General features: G+C 39.7%; 1 long non-coding RNA gene across 1 annotated transcript; it reads right to left on the bottom strand.

Annotated features, from left to right (window-relative positions):
* Positions 1-328: 328 nt before the first annotated feature.
* Positions 329-9,787, bottom strand: LOC111233319. The gene is made up of 3 exons (XR_002665600.1): positions 9,700-9,787; positions 2,025-2,116; positions 329-1,513 (listed from the first exon to the last, which is right to left on the bottom strand). It is a non-coding gene; the product is annotated as an uncharacterized LOC111233319 (long non-coding RNA).
* Positions 9,788-10,456: the final 669 nt, after the last annotated feature.

Raw genomic sequence — 10,456 nt, 5'->3', positions numbered from 1 at the left:
ATGGAGGATGCATCGAGGGACCTCTGGGAATGATGAAACAGACCTCTCACGTAGTGAAGGCGCAAGCTCGTCTGCCGAGTGTAGGCAGTCAAATCGTTTCTCCCCTTTTCTAGCGCTTAGACCGGGTGTAATCACAGTGATGTGATATGGCTTGAGCAGGGGTAACTCTTCATAAAAGGTGGTAATTACAATCTTTATATGAGGACTGTACTGAAAACATGCAGATGTAGGTGCTGACTACTGCATATGAGAGATTGACTGAGTCTGAAAGCCAAAGAGAGATACATTTTTAGTCCAAATTGTTTTACCATTTTAATGCAAAAAAACAAAAAATAATTTCTTTCTTGTGGTTCTCTTATGGTTCTCCAACTTTAGTGAGGATGAACTCGAATGCTGTGCACAGAGCCCTGACCTGAACCCCATCCAACAACTAGAGGGGATGAACTAGAAGAGATTATCAACCAACATCAGTGGCTGACCTTTTGCCATTAAAGCTGGAGTAGGTAATCTGGGGAGAGGTGAGGCAGAGGAAGTTGTGGAAGAGGGAAAGCAGGTGTGGATGAGCAGGTATCTATAGTAGCAAATTATTTCTGTTTTTTTTTCTTTTCTGACCAATACCACCAATACAAAATTCAATAAAGCTCTGTTCTATTATAATATCTAATTGTGTTTGTTATCTGTTGCTGCACAGGCCAGAATTCAAGAACTGGACTTGGAACAGTCACATCACATCACTCTGTCTGAGCTCTGTGACCCAAAACTGGTGTTTCATACATTAAAAATGACATCAGCAGATGCTCCTCAACCGGGCCCTCCGGTTACAGGTCATCCTACCAGGTGCATTAGCCAGAAATGTCCAAAATGTGGAAAGAACATCACAGCATCACAACTCCTGCGTTTCCATGCTGCCACACATGCAGTCATTTGCAGTACCAGTCAAAAGTTTGGGAAAGTGTGTCAAAACTTTTGACTTGGACTGTATTTTGCAGGAAGGGGGTCCTGCACATTGCCAGACACATCTGGAATGACATCCGGGCAGTGGCTGATGATCCAGATCCAGGGGAGATCAACAAGCAGTTCAGCTATGCAGCTTACAGACAGTTTGTTGTGTAGCAATACAGAGCAGTAGGACAGGGTCACAGTTGTTATCCCTAGTTGTTGTGTCTGGAAAAATATGTGACCAGTTCCCAGATCCACATGGACAGTATCAAGGTGTCATCCCTAGTGGCGTGTAAATTGCAATAGCACTGTCGGGCAATAATATGAACATTATCACTCAATGCATCAAGGATCGAGGATGTAACAATACCAGTATTTTTTTCTTTATAACTATAACTATATAACATTACCGAAATACTATTAACAATACAAGATATATACAAAATATATCATTGCCACACACAATATATTGACTGTTGATTATAAGCAGAGGTGAGTGTTGGCTGACAGGTCAGGCTCTGCATGTGACATCATGTGGGCGCTGTGGCAATCTTCTTCTTTGGCAGCGACTGTCCTTTAGAAAGAATATCACAATTAGCCATTATCTCTACAAAAATGACATTTAAATTGTTGGATCTGAATCTCTTTATAGGATATATAACAACACAGGACTATTGCTAAATAGAAATACAAGTCTCTGGTTATTTGGCTGAGGGGAAGCTGGTTTTATGGGTATAAAGTAATTATTTGAGAGGGTTGGTTAGTGAATTAAATGCAGCAGTTATGGACAGTGTTTCCCATATTTTTGTGTGGCTGACTGACACAGGTACACAAATAATAAATTCAAGAATATTTTTATAAAATGAGAAATGGTCTCAACTAGTAGGCTAAAATATGACTGCTAGAACCAATATTGTGAGGGGCACCGTCATGTACGTAGAACAAAAGAACTACAGATAAAAGAAGGATGCATTTATATCAATAACAGTGGTCTAAGCAATTACACCTTCATAACACCTTCTTAAAGACTTAGTATGAGGTTTGAAGAGCTAAGCTACTTCTCTATCACATAAAGTTGCACTCACCGGTGGGAGAGAAACTCTGAGGAAATGGTGGAGGTGGAGCGGGGGTGGTGGTCTCATCAGTCTGTGTTTTACACGTGTGGAAATTGAGGAGTCTTTCTCACAACAACAAAAAAAAACACAAAACACAAAGTCGCAGCCGTTAGAGACATGAGATAAATACTATCAAACAACATCTGCTCACAACAACAGTGCAGACATCGCCAGACATATAGGCTGCGAAGATTACATACAAGATTATGTGTAAACCTAAAGTTAACTACACTGTCTACTAGCATAAATCATTGCTGTCGGGATGTTGAGAGAGTTTAAAGATAAATTAGATTTAAACATAACAAAAACAGATTACCTACTCCAGCTTTAAATGACACAAATGTCGTTAAATGACATGACAGAGCCCAACTTTTGTCCGTCACACTACTCAATAGACGACAAGGGTTCAAAAGAAATTGATTTTATTGATATTCTTTTTCATTCTGTGGCTGAGGTAAGAGAAACACTTCCATTTTTACCAGAAACAGGAACAGGTTGATGTCTATTAATAGATAGTCAGTACCAGTGTCACCTCTGTTAGGTATGTACCATTGAGTGACGATAGTGTGTCTAGCATCCCCTTTGGGAAAATGTGATGTTGTATTATTCATCTGCTTCAATTATATCATTTGTGTAATTATGCCAGCATGTGAGTGGTGAAATCCCAGCAAGCATCTGACAAGATGGCGATGTATCAGGAAGTGACAAACTGGCACAGAAATTTCATATTTTGATATGAAGGTTAAGCAGGAGAAAAACCATGAATACAAAGGTTTTATTTTTTATATCAGAAAGGGATTGAGATCACAAAATGATGTAGTTCAGTAATGTCTCAACATTAATGTGCGGACTGTTTTATAAACATCTAGTCATTATTGTGGATATTTTGCATCACTATCCTGGACACACTCTTACAAATTAAGCAGTTGTAAGTAAAACGTTGAATTGTGACTATATATCTTTATATTGTATGTGGAGATGTGTGCTGTACAGGTGAGGCCTTGCCGATGGGCAGGTGAGGGGTTACGAGGCCCGGCTCTGTCAAAAGGGTAATAATTAATGATCAAATGTAGGCGGCGGTGGCGGTGCTGCCGGGCTCCACTGATGCCATTAATTCAGCTCAGTGGAGCTCAGGCCTTTTGCTCGGGACCTGCTGCAGCTGTCACCGTGCGTGCTTAATTATCCCCTCACCCCCATCTCCAGCCCCTCCTCCCCCACCCTCACCCCTCCAGCCTGCGGCCGCCATGAGGCTCCTGCCTCCACCACCCCCCACTCTTCCACCTCCCTTGCAGTCCTTTCCTGGGGTCTGCAATGATACCCAGGGCAAAAAACAAAGAGGTTAAAGTGGGTGAGTGAGTTTAGTCGTGTTCTCCATGTTCACTATTAATCACAGTGCTGAGATATAATATCTGTGCTCGTGTGTATTCGTAACATAATAGTTTACACTGATGTCATATACATTGTAAAGTGTTAGCATGTTACTACTTTAGGCCCACTCACTGGTGACTGCATGTTAACCCAGATACCAGAGTTAACAAAGGGATTAGTGAGTAATTACATTGTTGAGAAGTCTTGCACAATATGTAAAATAAATTATATCTGCATGTTTCTCTGTGATTTAAATATTCATTATGGCCATTATGTGCATATTTCTATATACAGATGAACTTTTAAACACTTTTTAAATTCCAAAATAGTTTTTAATTTTTATTTACCTATCTATCTATCTATCTATCTATCTATCTATCTATCTATCTATCTATCTATCTATCTATCTATCTATCTATCTATCTATTTATTTATTTATTTATTGTGGGCTGTTTGAGGGGTGCTGCTTGATTTTCCAACCACTAGTAGCAACACAAATTTGAGTAAAGGACATTTGACGCCTTTGGTGTGTTTCAGTTGCAAATGTTTGCAGCACGTTGGGTAAGAGGCAAACAGATACTGATAGTGCATCCCAGCAAACATTTGTACTCCCTCATCAACACTGAAACTCCTCTGCAAACAGGCCTTTCTCACAGCGGACAAATTGTGTTTGTCAAACACAGGTGCAAGTAATGACATCAGTAATGACCACATTCAATTAAGGCAATGAGTTACACTTGTGCTCTTCCTGCTATGACAAACTGTGGTAGTGAAATGAAAGGTGCTGAGTTTCCAGCTCATCTTTATTGACTAAGAAAGTCCAGTTTTTAAAAGCGTAATTTGGACTGTTCGCTGTGTTTTTTTCTTGTTTCTTTCCTTAAGGTGGTTTTGGACATTAGTGACTATAAACCAAATTGCCCAGACTATAACTTTTCAAACTGTGCCAAGTATGTATAGATCTGATTTATCTGTATAGATGTCATGTTCAGGAGAACTGAAGAAGACCATGTACACATAGGACATCATGCTTGATCAAATAAAAGTAAAAAAAGATTTATGCTGTTTAAAAGTAAATGTGACGGGTGGGTCTGTAAAATCAGCTTACCTGCCCTTTGGCTAGCACACACTTCCATGTAATATTTACCAGTGTCAGATATCTCAACCTGTCTACTCTGAGAGGGAAGTTAAGTTTACCTGCTTGTCTCAGCACAGGAGACATTCGAGGAGCACACTCTCACGCTAACCAATAACCTTTAATATTTCATCTGGCCTGGGTGATATGTTTAGAGACTTCTCTGCACTTCCAAGTTGTTCTGAAACCAGCGAGAGGCAGCGGGGGAGAGAAGAGGAGGGGGTATATATCCACTCTCACTTTGCTGAAGGATTATTTCTGTACCTGTTCAAACATGCTCCGGTGAATTATTTATCCTGCTGAGCCCCTGCACTGTGCACTTGTACTGCAAGTATAAAACATCTTACCCAAGCTTTTACCTCTCCGTGGTGAAAATGTACCTTAGGACACAGGGCGGACAAAAAGGGGACACATCAGAGCTGGGATTTGTAGCTCGGGGGAAGGGGAAAACAAGGTTGCTTGCGGCAAAACAAACCGAACACACACTGGTTAACCTGAGTTCTGAGTCGAGGGTTGCGCTTCATTCTGAATTATAGATGATCTCTCAGAGTGGATCACTCGAAGGTCTACGTGTTGCGCTTTTCCAGTGAAGTAGCTACATACCTTCTCATGTGATAAAGACAAGAGGAAATCTGTCCGAGTGGGAAGTTTCAGGTGAGCTGCCTATGATTTGAGGCAATTCAAATTCATTTTGCTTTCATAACTGGGATAAAATCGACATTTGCCTTACCCCGAAATAGTTTTTCACTAGTGTTGTTATTAGCTTATTTCCTGTGGGTGTGGCCAGCAGTGAGAAAGGTGTGGCTATGGAGGTGAGACTGATGGACTGAAGGTATGTCAGCAGGACAGAAAGAACTTAATGAGGAAAACCTAATGTTATTCTGACCATTACTCGGCTTGATAATTGATAAATAATACCTAAATTATCTATTATTATCATGTTACACTTTTAGAGTGGTTTGTTCTGCAAGACCAGTTAAAGAAAGAGTGTGTAGTACATTTTTATTTTGTCAAATCCACTGTATTAGTGTTAATGTTGTTTGTTTTTTTTTTTGATGAAGCTGATCAATATTTTTGATTCAGACTTGTAGGAGGTAGATGTGCACATTTCCAACACACGTTTCCAATCTCTATAATATGATGTGAATGTAGCTTAAGTCACGGCAGCAAATACAATGGAGTAAAGGAAGCACAGAGAGGGTACACAAACAGAAGCAGGGCAAAAATTACATCAAATCAGATAAATTGAGTCTTACTGAGTTCTTGCAGAGGCTTAATGAATGCTGCTTTTCTTAGTGAGAAAACATGACAAAAACACCAGTGGTGGCAATTTCTTCCAAATGAGAGGAAGAAAAGTGGACTACTACTACCACTTAAACTGCCCCACAATCATCCACAAAAAAGCTAAGCTACAATAATGACTGCCCCCATTTTCAAACGCATGAGCATCAAGACAACACTGTTTCTAAGGGCTGACTGTGCAACTTCACAGGTCAAAGTTGAACAAAACACTCTGGCCTGTGAGTCACAGCTCACACCAGAACAGGAAAATGCATTATTGAATTGATGGTGTGGAAAACTGCAGTTTAAATGTGACTGCACCTATACAATAAGTCTCCTGTCCTAAGAGTATAGCATAAGTAGTGATTTCAAAACCATCTGAGCTGGGACTGACTCTTATCTTTTGAGGTCATTACCAAAACTACAACAAGAACTGCATGTAAGCATACAAGTAGGAGAAAAGGCCACCTTGTCAGGGTATGCTACAGGACAGAGAAGGATGGATTTTCTGCATATCAGTTTGTAAAATGATGTACTGCTGGCTGGTATCTTTTAGTGGACCAGTAGAAGCACTCTAATTACAAAATGAGAAGTGATTCTTTAATGACTATGGTGTAGGCCTCTTCAATTTAGTATAATCACATGAGAGTGTCTCAAGATGAAAGATTATCAAAGGAGCTGTGTGCGATAGCACAAAAAATTAATATTATCAAATAGCCCCAATCTTCACTTATCAAGAACACTGCATGATAATTAAATCCAAAAAGCACAAGTTTCTCAGTTTTTTTCCATTCAAATGAAAATGACTGTGATTGTGATGGTTAACCTAAATGAAACGTTTCATCTCCTGTGACAAGTGGAGGGATTATGATCTTAGATTTAAGCACTGGACTTCTTTAAGATGTGACCATCATGCACTGCATAAAATGTTTGTTAATAGTCACTGATGGTAAATGAAGCAATGGTATTATTGCATTACATTTCGAGTATCTGCAGGTTTCAACATGTCAATTCAAATATTAAAACAACTAAATACAATACAAATAGTTCAAAGTTACAAAACTACACTTGAGAAGAATACTAAAATACAGACAACGTATAATCAAGTGAAAGGTACCCTGTAGACTGTTTTGATTTGGTAGTGCTATGAGGCAATGTTCTCACGAGGGGGACCAATGTCAACCACGCAGGATTTCAAATGTTTTACAAGCCGGCTCTCACAATAATGATATTTGACGATTATGCAAAAATAACTGTTTAAAATCCTAACTTTCTACATTTCCACATGGTAACTACAGTATCCTGTCTGACAGACACATGTGCTACACATCCCATCAACCACACAGACCCCCACACTTTCCACCTTGCCACACAAGCAGCACAATATCTATCGCTACAAGGCCGTCAACAGCAGGGGCTACTTTCAATGTAAGGTGTTTTTCTACAATGTAAACCTCGTAGAATATCATGATACCTCATCATCATACACCTGGATATGATGAGGAATTCTGCACTGATACAGACAATAATAGTATGGTTGCCACTCAAATAGATAGAAGGTTGCATATTTTTAAAGAGATGATGGAACAATTTGACAGAAACACTTTTGTACTGTTGGATGCAGTTGATCTTTCATTCTTTGTGAAAGCTGGAGTCCTTAATGTTTGTTGCCAAAGGACAGAGAGAGAATCAATTGACTTAGAAAAGGAATAACATTAAATTGCTATGAGCTTTTCCTTGTAATGACAGAAAAAGTCCCCGGAATTACACACAAATGTTGACAGAGATCAGTCCTATCAAAGCCCTTGCACCATGGCATGTAAGATGGAAGAAAATTTCCTCCTCTTCAAATGCACAAAAGCAATAAGGAGGGTTCTTCTTCCCATCTCTCCCTCCATGCACCGGGGGCGGCTTTCTGCATCAGAAGAATTCCTGGCAAATTAATGCACTACCTCTTGGGCTAATTAAATTAGAGGGGATCAAAACTACAGAGCGGCTTTTGTGGTGGACACAATGTTGTGCTTCATGCGCTCTTTGCTCTGGGGGGAATTTCTGCCATTTAGCCTCCTCTCTGCCTGCAGCTCCATGCTGGACTTGCTCTAACACAGTCAAGTTTCTCTAATTTGCTTGAATGAGAAAGAATTATTAACTGATAATAAGAAACCAAGAGAGAGAGTGAGAGAGCGTTGAAGGGCTGCAGGCAAGGATGAGTGGGAAAAGGGTGAACTCTGCGGCACCTGAAGCTCATGAGATTTTTTTTTTATTAATTCCTCCCTAAAACGAGGCATTCAGGAGTAAAATTGCTGTGCAAATGACAAGAACGATTATGGTTGTAATTCCTCTTCTTTGGGAAATGTGTGCAGCTTTGTTGCAGCTCTAACTGGATCAGGCTGCTAACAAGCTACCGCTAACCACGTAGCATTAAGCATGACCTCTGCAATGCATGACGGTTCACTTTAAGGTTATTCTGCTTTACAGAGGACACAGACACAGACATTACTGATATTATTCTGTAGCAGAAACTCCAACAACAGCATTGTTCAGCAGTTAAAAGGGTTGAGAGGATACAATGCAGTGGATAATGTCATTATTACAGAAAAACATAATGTGAATGTGATCAAATTGTTTGTGTGTTTTACAGGGTACAGTTGCTGTAGTAACCACTAACTACAGAGAAATGCATGCAATTAATTTTGAAGAGTTGAGAGCATAATGACTGCAGATGACTTTGTGTTGTTGCATTTTCTCCATTTGCTTAAAACTGAAAGATTTTCCATAAACCATTAGTGTCTGGTCTGAAGAGCAAGAGCGCGAGACCTCCTGATAACAGTTGACTTGTATTTTCCCACCTGAACTGATGAGATCGCTGACAGGGTCAGACACAGTTTAGAAGCTGATAGCAAGTGATGGAAAATGTACATGAAGTTATGTGACATTCCTGTGTTTGCTGGGAAAAGTCTTTTGGTAACTGACCAAAAGCCAATACTATCATTGACTAAAGTAAACGCAAGAGCCCACTGATCAACAGGAATAATTGATTTGTAAGAGCAATCCTTGGGTTTTCAGTATCTACATTTTTTTCACTACCTGGCTCCACAAAAGTAATAATGGCCTATGAATAATCTATAAAACAAAATGGGTCAGTAACTATTAAAAAAGCTAAGAGTTACAGAATATAAAGTCTTCATAAAATATGCATTATTATAAGGTGGAACCCCTCATTTCAATGCTCTCTGGTTGAGGTGAAGCTAATTTAAATACTATTTTCACTGATGGCTTCTTTAATGTATAACAATAAATCAGAATGCATGAGCTCATTTAGTATCTAAAATCTTCATCCAGAACTATAGTTGTTAAATAAATGTACAGAAGTATAAATATTGGTAGCTTCAAAACAATCTACTTTTTAATTTAGTAGAAATTGGTAACATGAAAAAAAGGCATTGATGCCAGTATAAAAGCTATACAATAGCTGAGTTTAAAAACAAAAGCTTTTCCTTTTACTCAACTTTATGGCGAAACTTGTGTCCACACTACTGTGGTTGGCAGCCCCCCCTCCCACATGCAATACATTTCTTGAGATAGTCACACATTATGACCAATTTACAGCAGAATTAATCAATTGAAAGAAGTCGCCCGTATGTAGCTGTGAGGCACAATGTCTGAGAGGAACAAAAAAAAAAAGCTGATTTGGATCAGCAACAGAAGTCTTGAGTATGTTTTGCATGCCTTCAGGAAATCTCTCAGAAGTCAAAGGAAGTAAACCCCCACACCCACACACGCCTCACCCAACATGTCCTGGTACGTGTTGGCAGCGCCGTGCCAACAGATTAAGAATTAATTCAGCCATCAAAGCATGCTTACCTTGACACTAAGGTGGGGTTCCCCCTCCTTAACAGCTGATAAAAAAGACATCTGCATTCTGTGTTTCGTCCTGCCTCTGCAATTACAAAGTGACTGCTGCAATCCTCTGCAACACGTGAGGAAGTTAATCATTCAGGTTGATAGAACCACTGCTCATTTCCATCAGAGGGGGAGCTTAGTACAATGACACAACCTGAAATCACCAGCATGGGTTTGCACAGTATGTGTGTGCATGCCTCTCCATGTTTATTACATGAATACATCTGCATCGTTTGATCTATCTCGCATGAAAACATGTTTACCAGCCCTCCTCCACTGTAAATATTGAGAACAAACCCGCCAGGGAAAGGTTACATCTATTTTTATTGCAGAAAATGCACCTTAGCAGTAATATAATTCGCATTTCCTTGACAAATAGTACAGCACATTACAAGCTATCAACTCTGGGAGCAAAAGCACGTGTTGTATGTTTTCCATTTACAAGGGCGTTAAGATGTTTTGTCTTCCTGCTCTTTTTACACCTGGTTTACTCTTGTCAAACACTCACACACACACTCAAGCACACACAGACACACAAAGCATGCCTCTCTTCTCCAGGGACAATGATGCTGCAGTGGTTTAGAAACTTGCTGAAGGATCCTTCAGCTGGAGGACACTTGTGGCTATCAGACTCATGACCTTCCAGCTTTGATAGACCCTTTAGTCACTAGTCTGATGACTTTAGTTAACTACTACAATCATGTAGCGTGTGCTACTA

The sequence above is a fragment of the Seriola dumerili genome, unplaced genomic scaffold (genome assembly GCF_002260705.1).
Source record: "Seriola dumerili isolate Sdu_G_001 unplaced genomic scaffold, Sdu_1.0 BDQW01000018.1, whole genome shotgun sequence".
Classification (NCBI taxonomy): Eukaryota; Metazoa; Chordata; class Actinopteri; order Carangiformes; family Carangidae; genus Seriola; species Seriola dumerili.
This window is presented reverse-complemented; position numbering and strand designations above follow the sequence as displayed.